This window comes from Medicago sativa, chromosome 8 (genome assembly GCF_051527215.1).
Source record: "Medicago sativa cultivar Bolivia chromosome 8, Bolivia_mono, whole genome shotgun sequence".
In the NCBI taxonomy this organism is placed as follows: domain Eukaryota; kingdom Viridiplantae; phylum Streptophyta; class Magnoliopsida; order Fabales; family Fabaceae; genus Medicago; species Medicago sativa.
Genome location: NC_140756.1, coordinates 21,377,401 through 21,392,360, shown reverse-complemented (window position 1 = coordinate 21,392,360; position 14,960 = coordinate 21,377,401). Strand labels below are relative to the sequence as shown.

The window sequence follows — 14,960 nt, the reverse complement described above, 5'->3', positions numbered from 1 at the left end:
AAATAATTTTCTTTTAAATATTCAAAACTCATTTAATTAATTTTCCGAACAAAAATAATAAGTTAAAAAATCGAGTTATATTAAAGGAAGATAATAGATTATTTCGTCATTTGTGTTTTTTCGGCCAACAATGATATTAGTATATTTTTTATTTTTATACATTAGTTCAACATCTTATTTCTGCTCTACATCTCGAAGATTGATCTTTTCATGTGATATGAAGGTTCATTGAAATCTCCATCATCTAACGAAAAACAGGGAAAGAATCCAAAAATAAATTTTTTGTCTTAGAAATATAAGTTGTTACTTTTGATTAAGTAATAATTACATCATATTTTAATAAAAACTTACTTCTTTTGGTTGTTTAACCAATATCTTGGAGCACTGTTTATGATTCTCCTAAAAATAAAGAGGTATTAAGGGTTGAGAATGAAAAAATGAGAAAAATGAGAATAAAAAATAGAGAGAATCCATTCATCGATATCGCTATTCCCATCAAACTATTAACATATCACATCTATCACATCAATATATCCATTCATTTTTTCTCTAAAGGTGTAGAATGAATATTAGATGTTTATAAAATTTGAGGTACGTTATTTAAACAAATGTTTCCGGAACAACTTATGACAACCAATGATATACAAATAAATGTATGTATTACTCCTTCCATCCCGCAATACTTGACCTACTTGGTCATTTCACACAGATTAAGAAAAGTGTAAAGATGAAAGAAAGAAAATGATATTTTTACTAAATTGCCCTTATTATTATTTTTAAACCTTCAGTTTTTTAAGTAATGATTACTTTCTTTGTTCCACTACAAATTTTTACATGAAGACCACAAAAAGTATCTATAAGGGGTAAACTTGTCAAATTAAGCTTAAAAATTTGAGAAGGTCAAGTATTGTGGGACAATTTTTTTTTCCAAATAGGTCAAGTATTGCGGGACGGAGAGAGTAACACGAAAGTTAAAGCAACAGATAGAAATTAAGAACACAATGAAAGTATGAGGAAAAACTGTCTTGAAAGTTGTTACAAAATGGTTGTACAAATACCATTTCTTATTTTTTTGTCTTGAAAGTTGTCTCTATTCAATGATTTTAATCGCCGAAAAGACGTGTCATGCACAATATCCAAATTAATATTGTCTATCACAGTGGTCCATATCATTCAATCAAAATTTATTATTTTTAATGAAAAATATGTACAACAGGGGCCAAAACAAAACCCTAAAAAAAAAGACCAAAAGCAATCCAAAAAAGAAAAGCTAAGAAAAGAAACAACCTTAAGGAAAAATGGTGTTAGCTCAATTAACCACCCTTGGGTTCACCTTTGGAGGAAGTGTTATATTATATGAATGAATTCTAGTAGTCTGATGCAATTTCTTCCTCTGATTCTTCGTGTAATATGGAGTAAAAGGAGCCTCAGTATCCTTGTTCTTACTAATCAAAAGACGTTGAAGTAATTCAAGATCCTTATCCAACACAGGCATCTGTGAGGAGGATTAACCACTACTTGCACTTTGGATATTTGAGTTTCGAAAACGAATTCTTCTCGTGATGATGCAACGTGTTTATGATTTTTGTCCAATTTAGGCACCCTCATCAACATTTCAACAACCAATTCCTCAACCTTAGTATGCTCAATAGTCAATGCAAAATGGAAGGAGGTGTTAAACTTAGTATGCTCAATCTACTTAGGAATCTCAGTTGCTTTCTCAACTAACGTGGGAGCTGTCATTGGTCCGTGTTCCTCAACCACCAAAATAGCCTTTGGATCTCAATTGTTTTCTCAATCTCGTAGGTATCAATACCCTCCTCCATCACACGTTTAACATACTTTTGAGCTATATGTTTGGGTGTAGAGTGTTCAACATTTTTTTTTTTTTTTTGCTTCTTTCCATGATCAACTTTGTCACTTTCCTTCTTTGGGTGCAACCATTTGCAACTTGCAACCATTTGCATTTGCAACTTTGTCACTTCCCTCTACCGCACGTAAGGTGCCTAAATTCTTGAACCATGTAAATGAACAACCTTCCACTGGTACATCAGCAAGATCTGAGCCATGACTGCTTGTTTGAAGCCATTAATTATCAATTTGAGCATAGAGTACGACCCTTTTTCTCACTAGCATCGATAATATCATTAAAATCACCAAATATGCACTGCGGTCTATCCGATTGTTGTGACAAGTGATGTAGGAAATCCCACGACGCCTGTCTACGACCTCCGATAACCATAATAACCTGCGAGACGACAAGGGACACAAATTGTTGGAACATTGGTGTGAAGTTGGAAAGAAATTGGAAGGTTGGAAGATTAAACACTAAGTAATTAAACTTTGATCTAGTGTTGTGTGAATTAAAAAAATAGAATGTGGGGGTCCCACATAAAATAGAACACACACATTAGTAGTGTTTAAATTGCGGTATTTAATTGGTACCAATTCAATTTTCTCAAATGTTTTTCTTTCTGGTAATAACACTAAGAAAACATCTGTTGTTTCTATCAATTTTTCTTAAAATCTTGCTTGATTCCTGTCACAAAGACTCGAGATATCATGTATTGAGTTCACTATTTTGAAAGCTCGCAAGGTCTAAATTTCCACCTAAATTTCCTATCATCAAAGAAGTTATATGGTCTTCTCCAATCTAAAACTGGATTAAAGTCAACACGGATGGAGCAGCTATGAATGGTCCTAACATGGTAGCTGCTAGTGGAATTTTTAGGAATGCAAATGGAGAATTACTGCTTGTTTTGCTCAATATTTAGGCCCTAATATAATGCTTTGTTTGTTGAAGTAACCGCTGCAATGATAGCCATTGAGCTAGCAACTTCAAAAGGTTATACCAATCTTTGGCTAGAATCAGATTCTTGTTAGTCATTCTTGCTTTCAAGTCCATCAAAGCAGTTCTTGAGATAGGCTGGCCAATTTTGACCTTACCCTTTCCTTTTCTTCTTTAGCTTCCTGGGTAGATTTACCTCACTTTTTCAGACAGGAACACACTAGGAATAAGTTGGACGTGTCTAAATTCAAATTTATTACCTTTCAAAAAGGTTCTTGGCCTAGTCCCCCTCTTTTTTCTTGTACTTTTTTTATTTTTTGTTAACCTATCTTATGTGGTGCTCTCTACATCACTTTTGGTTTAAAAAAGAATTTGCCCCAAGTTATATTGCTTTTTTTTTTTTAACCTATAGTTTCCTTATATACAATGATATTGCCACAAATTGTATTTTACTTCTTTTTTTAAACTTATAATTTCCTTATATACAATGATATTGATTTTTTTTTTTTTTGGTCAAGATATTGCTTGTTTTTAATTTTATTCTATAAAACAGTCAAACTATTGACTCATATTTCATAAAAAAAGTCCTAGACAATTTTTAAAAATATATTTTAATTAAAAAGATCATTAACGGGTTCCATCTTTGTTCTAGATGACACGTTAATAAATGAGAAATGCTATATACAACAAAAAAATAAACTTTGTGAAAAATATATAGCCAATAATATGTATATGGTACCTTAGCTTCCCCAATATCCTCCCATGTTTTCCACTGCAAAAGATGTTGAAAGTTTGACTACTTATTAGCACAACGTTTTATGGATTGTTTGTCAATAAAATTCATAAACTAATATGACATTTTTCAAAGTTCTAATTAATCCCAAAATATCCAAATGCTTTTAATGACCAAAATGATGATTCGTTACTTTTTTATGTAATGCAGTCTTTTTGGTGTTAATCTTTTGATTTCTAGGGTAAATGAGTTTTAGAAATCTAGAGTTCAATCGAGAGGTAACTAAAACTAACCAACAATTATAACAATCAGGAATCGAAATGCTATAAATCAAATTACTTGGTTTGATATAATGTAGTCGGCAGAGAACATTTCCAACAGGTAAAATAAAAAATAAAATTTTAAATTTAATAAAGATACATTGAAAAAAAATGTTATTTGCTGAAATACAAAAAAATATCCACCCATCCTAGTCCTACAATATAAGTTACTATTGATTGACAATGTATACTTTTTTTACATTAACGATGTATATGAAATAAAGTTGTATTGAAAAGTCTAATAAATTATCCATAAGTATTATGATATGATTCAAGTTTTCCACTTCAATCAATGGTCTACCGGAGAGAATTTGTCGTTTATGTGATTTCATATAACTTAAAGGATTATACGACTTAAGGGATTAATGTCCATAATTGCATGTAATTGCATGTGACTATTAAACTTATCAAAAATATCATAGTTTCGAAGGGAATGTGATTGAATAGAAGCCGGCTTATTCTAAGACATAAACTAGTCATTTAAAAAATTATACTCTTTCTATCGGAAGTAATAATATTTAAAAGATAATTTCAGTGGATTACCACTTCTAAGACAAAAAGATAAATAATAATATTTAAAAGATTCACCCTTCAAAAAAAAAAATCAAAGATTCTTTTCTATCAAAACAAAGTTAATTAATATTATTTTTTGACCAACTCCTTCAAAAAAAATTATTTTTTGACCAACAAAATTAATATTTTCAAGACTTCGCATGTGTACTTTTTTTTTCTTTCTTTTCCTAAATATATCCCAAACATTTCCATGTACCTTTCTATTTAAACCCTACACCACTACTCACAAATCAGTGAATCACCATAGCAACTCTCATTTCATAATGGTATTCAGTTTCACTTTTGTGTCAAACATGCAAGTCCTAATCACTTGTGTTTTGATTCTTGGTTATTTTTCACCTTGTCTATGTCAGAGGTGGAATCTAGTTGAAACAAAAAATAATACATTTAATGTGATGGATTATGGTGCTCGTGGTGATGGCAAATCCAATGATACAGATGTATATACTTGTCTTTCTTTCTTCTACTTAATTTAGTTTTAATATCTATATAATTCATGAGAAACTTTAATCTCCTATAATTTGAGTGACTCTTAAGAATATTGTTTTTAAATTTTAATTGATTGTAGGCATTTTTAAGTGCATGGAAAAGTACATGTGCAGCTAAAGAAGAAGCAACACTAGTTATACCACCCAAAAAAATATTCTTGGTGACGAACTTAATCTTCAACGGTCCTTGCAATGCTACAAGTATTCACATTAAGGTATATCTGTATAGCTAATGTCCAAATTTTTTTGGTCATGTAACTAATGTTCATTGTTTTTTTTTTTTTTTGGGGATATACGTACGTGCATTTTTAAAATAAACCAATTTTTTTGTTATGATTTAATTTGAAAAAGTTTAAAAACACGTCTTATAACAACAAAAAAAAGTAACATTTTTTTTTTCTTCAAAAAAATGTAACTTTTTTTTTTTTTTTATAAATTTAAGTGTATATATATAAATGGGTCAAAAGAAGTGGCACCTACTTTCAATAATTCCTTTCCAATTTCCCAAAGTATTTTTCTGTTTGAAGTTCTTTTTTGACTTAAAAAAAAAAACTACGGTGGGAAAAACTTTATTTGAAACTTTAGATATAAAGAGATTATACCACTTTTTTAATAGAGAAAAAGATATTAAAAAAAGGAGTTTATGGGGGTACGTATTCCAACCATCTCTATTTTTTTATGGATTGGTAATCATATGCATTATACCAACAGTTCTATAATGGACATATTTTATTTATTTATTTATTTATTTATTTATTTTGCACCCATGCATATTGTAGCTTCAAGGGAAAATCGTTGCACCTTCTAAGGAAGCATTGAAAGATTATCAACATTGGATTAAGATCGTACATGTAAACGGTCTCACAATTGATGGCACAGGCGGAGGAAGTATCGACGGCAATGGTTCTACATGGTGGTCATGTGAAAGTTGCTCTCGACCTAGGGTATATGATTATTCCGCATCTTGTGCTAAAAATTATTTTTTAAGAAAAGAACTTTAATTCAAAAATGTTATTATTTTGTGTGAATGAGTATTCTATACGGATAACGGATAACTGCAGAAGATCAATCCTTCGAAGGGGACCATAATGAGTGGTAAATACCTGTTTCAAGAGAATTTATCATTGTTACATTTCTAAAGCTGGGTTTGAACCATGACCTGTAGTTAAGTCGGGGGATATCTCTTATCATCTTATCAAGTGCCTTTAGGTTAATTCAATAATGTTGTAGTCATCGAGATATTTGTTTCTTGCACTCTCTCTTTTTAAACCAGCTGATTGGGTCCAAGTGGTCTTCAAGTTACTAACAATTGTATATCATGTTAATTTATTTTCTCCAATTATTGAGTCGAAAGTATAAATTATAAATGATTGTATATCATATTAATTTCATGTTGATATAATGGTACAGATCTTGTCTTTCTTTTCCTGCAATGATCTTAGTGTTAGTAACTTGAAGATTACTAATAGCCCAAAAGAACATATAACCTTAACGGATTGCAATGGTGCAAAATTCTCCAAAGTAGATATTCAATCTCCTTCTTATAGCCCCAACACTGATGGATTTGATATTTCTACTTCCAAGAATATATCGATAGAAGACTCCACTATACAGTCAGGTAATCAAATATTATTTTTTATCTTATGAAATTTAAATTTAAGTATCTTTAAATGAGTTTAATTTATACACACACCATTACTATCGGCGTAAAACATATTTTAGACACGTAGATCCTGTAATGTTTTATTTGTCACATCAGTTATGATAAAATATGAATTAGATTGTCCCGTAATTGTAGCTCAGTTGGTAGCTACTAGAGATAATTTTTGCAGGGGTCGGGGTTCGAACCTCGGATTCACCACTTCTCCACACATAATGTGTGTGAATCTAGCCACTAGACTACTTGACAAAAAAAATGAATTAGATTCGAGTTTAAAATATTTTTACTATGATAGTGAATAAAAATGGAATATTTACAACTAAACATTAGTTAAAATGGATTTTTATACAAGGATCAAAGCTCTTAAAATTCTTAAAAAAAACATATATGCACTCTTAAGATTATATATATATATATATGTGTGTGTGTGTGTGTGTGTGTGAAATTTTAAAATGAGTTGACTTTCATATAAACAGGTGATGATTGTATTGCCGTCAAAGAAGGCTCCTCTTACATCAATGCTACTCGTGTTGCTTGTGGACCAGGCCATGGGATAAGGTTATATTCTATAACTTTTAATTTTATTTTCTTTAAAGTTGTAAATGAATTGTAGTTTATTCCATTTAATCTTATAACTCATGTTTCCTTGATAGAGTGTTATTATTTCAATATTTGAGAAATCTAATAAAATGTGTGAATGAAGCAGTATTGGCAGCCTTGGTATAAATGATTCTTATCAGACAGTTGAACAAGTTTATGTACACAATTGTAGCTTCACTAACACTACAAATGGAGCTAGAATCAAGACATTTCCTGTAAGTAACTAATCTGTGGGTGGAAATTAATTATAATTCAACAACTTTTTTCCACTATTTTCTTCATCTCAAATAATTTAATTATGTAAATTTGACACTAGTAATATATATATATATATATATATATATATATATATATATATATATATATATATATATAATATTAGGGGTGTAACGGTTCGGTTTGGATTGGTTTTTACTCAAAAAAATGTCCGAGCCGATGAAACCTTCATCGGTTTGGATTGGTTCGGTTTTCACTGTTTTTCAAAAAAGAAACCGAACCAAATTAATCGGTTTGGTTCGGTTTGGATTGGTTCGGTTGATCGGTTTATTTAAAATACAATTAAAAAAAATTATATTCTCACAAAATATTTCATATAATTTTGTATAATTGTATTTCATATTTCGTTTTTTTATGTTCTCTATTTTTCAAAGAACTTTTTATAACTAATAAAGTTAGTAAGAACACTAACCAATTGAAGCAAAACATATCAAAATTAAAATCAGTTTAAAATTGACTAGTGTTAATCTCTAATAATTTTAAATCTCTAAAACTTATAAAATTATTTCTGAACCAACAAATAAAAAGTTATGCGTGTAAATTTGAAAATTTTCTAGAGATGCACTTTTTATTGAGTAGTATATATATATATTTTATAATTTTATTTCAATTTTATCGATATACATCACACGCGATCAAAATTTTACGGTGTTCTTTTTAGTTTTATTTCATTTTCTAGTTTTAAGATAATTGCAAATCACAATGTTTTCTTTTTTGAATGGCTTTTTCTAATCTTCACTAAACAATGACATATAACGTGTATAAATAAATGACATAGAAAATGAACATGGAAAACAATGAAATATAATGAGTATAAATCAATGACATAAACATGATAAAACTAACTAAGAGATGAATGATCTCAGCGGTGACCGGTGGCGATGAGATGAAAGAGTCTGACTGATAAGATGAGATGAAGATGATGATGAGAGAAAGTGAATGGATTAAAATGTATTTTATGTTGAACTTTAATTTTGGGCCTAACCATAAATTTGTGAGGTATGATAATATTAGTAAAATAAGGAGTATGGTTATCATCCGATTGGTTCATCGGTTTCACGGATCTCGAAATGAAAACCATGAACCAAACCAAACTAGGTCGGTTTCAATTGGTTCGGATCGGTTTCAAACCGAACCAAACAAGGTCGGATATTTTTTTGGTTTGGTTCGGTTTGAACTTTCGGTTTCATTGGTTTTGTCCGAACCACTTACACTCCTATATAATATTACATACATTAACACATTGAGTCATTCATATAAATTATTAAAAAAACTTGAAATGAAATTTACTTAATAAAGGATAAATTAGGGTTATAAAACAATTACTGATTAATTCAAACAAACCAGTCTTTTCCATTTTGGTTTTCAATTTAAAAATAAATAACAAAATACTATTTATTCTTTTGCAAAATAGTTTAAAATAAATAGTGTTTGTACCCTTAGCCCACAAACTAGCTATTACAATCAAGTTAATTAAGATCAAATCAAATTATAGAGAGATATTGCTTTTGAGTCACACACACTTAAGGGAGTAATGTTATTTGAACGTCCAAAAAACAACAACTATTTGACAACCTTTATAAAAATATACAATTTATAACTATTGATGTCAAGAGAGAGAAATAACTAATTAAAAAAAATGAAATAGTACTTATACAATATGCTTATATGGTATTGGACAACCTAAAAGCTGTCAAAATAACATTTCTCCACTTAGAAAATACAAGTTTGGAATAAACATATGCTCTAGATCTCTCGTCTACAACAACATGGTTTAAAATTCTAACACCAGGGTTTCAAATTATATAATAATTATCTTTCACGTCAAGATTTTTTATTTACAGGGTGGATCGGGTTATGCAAGAAAAATAACTTTTGAGCAAATCCAACTTTCAAATGTTAAGAATCCAATAATTATAAACCAATTCTACAGACTTAAAAAGAGAACCCAGCACTATGACATTAAAGTGGAAAAGGTAAACATTTTACTATAAATTCATATCTTCATATCTATCTTGTCATTTCAAATATGTGTCTTATTTTTTTTGTGGTGGCCGGGGTTTGAACCCCGGATGTGTCTTATTTTTTTTGTGGTGGTGGCCGGGGTTTGAACCCCGGATGTGTCTTATTTTTTTTGTGGTGGCCGGGGTTTGAACCAAGGGTTTGAACCCCGGAGATGTGTCTTATTTTTTTTGTGGTGGCCGGGGTTTGAACCCCGAATCTTGCATATTTTTATGCATTGTCCATACCAACTGAGCTAAGCTCACGAGGACTTCTATTTGATATAATAGTATATCATACTTACTTATATTTTGAATTTTGTGGAAATTACTAGGAATCATCCGTGCAAGTGACTAATGTGATATATCGTGGATTTAATGGAAGTTATGTTGGTGACTTAGCTATCAATCTGAATTGCACGAGTTGTTCCAATATTGTATTGGATCAAGTTTACATTGTCTCTTCTCAAGATAAAAAAAGAGGCTAATGTCTTTTGCAAAAACTTCCATGGAACAATTGGCTCCAATGTTCTAAGAGTATATAACAAATAAAAATGTTCAAATCAATAGTTGGCTGCCATATTTAAAAAGCTATGTAATAATTGTGTCATTTACGAGTTTTAATAAAAAGTTGTTAGCTTGAATGTTATGAGTTTAATCACATAATCATCCATTTTTGTGTTGTTCTTGATCAATCTATATATTCTACTAATTTGAATGAATAAATATCATTAAATTTATATATTCTATCAATTTGAATAAACGAATATCATTATTTTAGTCCCGTGAGCCGTCCTTAAAACTCTAGTTCTTTTCCTTTATCAACCAAAGTAGGGTGATTTAGGGTCAATTTTTAACCCAAAATCACCCCTCCAACTCGTTTTTCTCGTTCCCTTTTATTAAATTTTTTATTTAAATAAGTGATTTTTATATCTATTTCATTTTTTCTTTCGTGATTTCGTTCTCTTAGTGCGACGTTGTTTTGTCCGTCGTCCTTGTGGGCGGCGTTGTTTGTCTTTCTTGTTTCATTCAAGTATTTGTTCGGTTCAGATTGTTAGACCAGTTCAATCTAGTGCAGATGTAATCAATGAATTTGGCGTCGTCAACGTTGCAGATCCAGAGACATGGGTATTCCGGCGACTTGAATATAGTTATATGTGTAGGCTTTTGTACTTTGCGGTTTTATGCTATTAACATAGATGTTGCGACTTTGTTCATAGATTCATTATTTTTGTTTTTAGCGAATTTGCATTGTATCGATGTAGTACATCAATTTGAATGAATGAATATAATTTATTTTTAGTAAAAAAAGAAAACATTACTTTAGTCCCAATTTTTCCTTTTTTTTGTAAACATTTGAATTCTTTCCTTTCATGTAGTAGTCACCAACTTGGATAACCAAAGAATGATCAAATGGTTTACATTCTAACTTGGTAGTTTGATTACAAATTCCCAAAGTCAAATTATTAATTTTTTAATCTTTAGGCTTAATAGCAGTTTTAACCCCTAACTTTTTCAAAGTTGCGATTTTGGCCCCCTAAAAAAAACTACAAAACCGCCCCCTAAATTTTGCACCGGTGGCAGTTTTGGCCTCCGAAGCCAATTTTGACTCGGTCTACGCTGACGTGGCGGTGGCACCCTAAGTGAGGTGCCACATTTTTTTTTGGCTTAATTGCAGTTTTAGCCCCCTAACTTTCCTAAAGTTGCAATTTTGGCCCCCTAAGAAAAAAAACTACAAAACCGCCCCCTATGTTTTGCAACTGTGGCAGTTTTGGCCCCAAGGCCAATTTTGACTCGGTCTACGCTGACGTGACACCCTAAGTGAGGTGCCACATGTCATTTTTTTATTTTTATTTTTTGCCTTGGGGAGCCAAAACTGCTATAGTTGCAAAACTTAGGGGGCGGTTTTGTAGTTTTTTTTTCTTAGGGGGCTAAAACTGCTATTAAGCCTTTTTTTTTTGCCTTGGGGGGGTCAAAACTGCTACAGTTGCAAAACTTAGGGGCCGGTTTTGTAGTTTTTTTTCTTAGGGTACCAAAATCGCAACTTCGTGAAAGTTAGGGGGCGAAAACTGCTATTAAGCCTAATCTTTATTCAGCAATATTACATATCGAGGACTAGGCCAAATAAACGACTCTTTCCCAATTAGTATATTTATAGGGACTAAAAACATATTTAATCTTTATTTGTATTATAAGTTTTGTTTAAGGTGCACAAATGAATTGATCTTACGTCATCTATAAGTTTGTTTTTTACCATTGAATCTATAAGTAAAATTACATCTTAATTCTGCTCAGACTTATTGATTCAACGATGAAAACAAATTTATGCATTATGTAGAATTTATCTCACTTGTATATCATAATCTTCTCACTTGTATATCATAGTCTTGGCTTATATTATGTATGTACCATGATAAACACACACTAACACACAAATATAGATATAATTAATTCTCATTGCATCAAGCATCTGACCAGAAAACTTCCATTTCACCCCAATCTTTTTCAGGCACAGCCAAAGCCTTCCAAACAGCAGCAGAACCATCAACAATGTTGTTCTTACAAGGTGGTTGAAAATCATGTTCAGCATCACACCCTTGAGTAGAATCACACTCATCAATAACCAAAGCATTAACCTTTCTACCATTTCCAAATATAGTAATCTTTTTCAAACATCTCTTATGATTGTTGAACCAACCAGTTGATAATGCTACAAGAGGTGTTTTATCTGAGTGAAACTTGTTGTCACATTCTGATACTGCTCCTCCATCTCCACCTTTTTCAAAGCTGTTCAGTGTTAGGGTTGCTTTTGTTTTGTGTGACACTTGTGGTGAACACTTGAATGTTGTGTAAGATTTTCCTGGTTTGCAGCATTCAGATTGGTCTGCTCTATTGCATAGCCTTGATTTAAATTTTTTTCCTTTTATTTTTCCACTTGGTTTGCATGTTGAAGCTTCAATGCTTAGGGATAAAGTTGATACAAGAATTAGAAGAAAGGTCATGGTTTGAATGAGATTTAAACTAATTTTGACACCCTTCATTTTATTTTTATTTTGTTTTCTTAACGATGGTGTGAAGTAGAGTTTAGGCAAAATGGTATTTATAAAAGATGCCAAAGCTCAAAAAGACAAAATTCTTATATTAAAAAATTAAGACTTATAATTTCACATGTTTGTTTTTTCCATGAAGTCCAATGGTTATTAGTTTGAACCTTATGTTGCTATCTTGATCTTACCTCCGTAAACCCTAGTCCTTTTTGTTTTATTTTCTTCTTCTAATGTAACCACAGAAATCTCGATCTTACCTCCAAAGAGCACATTAACTTTTTTCTTCTCGGTTTACTCTTATTTAAACTATATAGTTTATGGATAAAATAAGTTTTTTTAGTTCATATAAATATACAATCATTTTGTTTTTATCTCCTCTATAAAATTTCTACCAAAATAGACCTTCTAAATGTTTTCAATCAGCAAGCATAGGCTAAAAAAGAAAGATGATATATTTATCTATACTATAATATATATATATATATATATATATATTCATTTTTTTCTATTATACCCTTAAACAAATTTATCTATATAATGTTATATTGTTATTTTCATTAAAAAGGATAAGGGTTTATATTATATTTCTTATATTTTTTGTGCCATACAAAAAGATAAACATGATTTGTTGGGTTTGTTGTAATTTGTAAGTCAGACATGTTAATTCTCGTCTTTCCGCAAGTTATATAGAAAGAAAATAAGAGATTTTGGGTTGACTTTTTCATTATTCAAAGTATACTCTTAAACAAATTTATCTAAATTGTCGGTGTCATTAAGAAAAAATAAGAATTTATATTATATTTCTATATTGTCGGGCATCTTTGACAAAAATAAACATGATTTTCAGGATTTGTTATAATTTGAAATTCACTAACGTCTATATTAATACTTTTATTCAAAATCAAAATTTCATGCAAAAACACTGTTCATAATTTATAAATGTTAGTGCAATAAAAAGAGCGAAACGATGAGCAAGTGTATATCTATCTTTCAGCTAGTAAGAATAAAAAACTTAAGTTAAAATAAGTTTTTGGTCTATATGATCATATCACCTTTGATTTGTCCTCGTGAGCTTAACTCTGTTGGTAGAGATAATACAAAAATATGTAAGATCCGGGGTTTGAATCCCGGCCACCACCAAAAAAAAATATCACCTTTGATTTTTAATCCCTCTACACGATGTTATATTTAACTTATTTTAACAATGTTTTTTTGAGCAAACTTATTTTAACAATGAACACCAATTTTTTTATAAAAGATTGACTAAAAAATAAATGATATATTTATCGAAACAAAAACTTATATAACCTTTAATATATAATTTTGTTCCCTTTTACAAAGAAAAGAAGTTTTCTTAATCAATATCTATATATAAAGAGATACTTTTAGTCTAATTTTTTCTTTTAGTTTTATCCTTTATCTTAAAATATTTAATTTTTTCTCTTAATTTTGCAGAGCAATTAGTATTGTTCTAGAGAACATAAATACACTATGAGGTGAGGTGTTCCCCAGACTTAGAAGTCCATCCAAATACGGCAGGGTACTAAAAATTACTTTACCTTTTTAATCACATGAAGACAATTAGTCCCTTTTCATGAATATTTCTTGTTGTTTTTAACTGTAGCTCTTTCAATGAATTAGAGACATTAAAAATATTATTGTGCATTGATCGGATCTAAGATCCCGTGATGCAAAGTGAGGTAACTTCTGCCACTGTTCCTCCATCATTCCAATTCTAACAAATCTACTAAACAATGACACATACATGACCAAATTTCAAGCCAACATTTTATTAGTTTATGTAACCATTTTTTGTCTTGTGTTAGTAAACATTGATATGTACGTGATCATAGACATTGAACATGATTTCTGGTAACTTTCACGTTAATTAAATGGACCAACTTGTCATCATATATATGGTGTATAGCATCAACATGTTATATATATGACAAAATCACAAGTCAAAATCAATTGAGCATCATATAACCAGCTTTATGGCTTAGACTAGGAATTTTTGTTATCGTCGAAGTAAATATTAATACACAGCAAGAAATTGATGTTTGATAGAATATAATAAATTTTATTTGCTTTCTCAACAATTTAAGTTGGTACCTGTTTTGATTTTTTTTTCCTTCAAAAAGTAAGTTTTTTTATCCCTATAAAAAGTCAAAGAGGGACTAAGAATATATAAAATTTATTGAAGAACTAAACTTGAAAGGTGATGATTTTCTAGAGATCAAAAATAAATTTAACCTTATAATAAATTATAAATTTCAGTAATGAACATTCTACTTTCTTTTTGGTAGTAACCATAATTCCTTCTTGTAATGTCAGGGGGTTAGGTGGGTTTGAAAAAAGAAAAGAGGTGATGAAGTTGGTGGGAGAAAAGAAACCGTCTATTATTTGCATTCAAAAAACTAAGCTAGCCAAGGTTGATGATTTTAATTTCTATGCTCTACACTTTGGGGAAGCTCT

The 14,960-nt window shown here is 30.3% G+C and overlaps 2 pseudogenes across 1 annotated transcript; one reads left to right on the top strand and one right to left on the bottom strand.

Annotated features, from left to right (window-relative positions):
* Nucleotides 1-4,660: 4,660 nt before the first annotated feature.
* Nucleotides 4,661-10,068, top strand: LOC146897776 (putative polygalacturonase At3g15720; annotated as a pseudogene). The gene is made up of 8 exons (XR_015024118.1): nt 4,661-4,854; nt 4,983-5,117; nt 5,682-5,846; nt 6,313-6,520; nt 7,039-7,120; nt 7,269-7,377; nt 9,283-9,414; nt 9,774-10,068. The product of XR_015024118.1 is annotated as a putative polygalacturonase At3g15720 (transcript).
* A 1,750-nt stretch (nt 10,069-11,818) lies between these two features.
* Nucleotides 11,819-12,503, bottom strand: LOC146897775 (kiwellin-1 pseudogene; annotated as a pseudogene).
* Between the last annotated feature and the right edge of the window lie 2,457 nt (nt 12,504-14,960).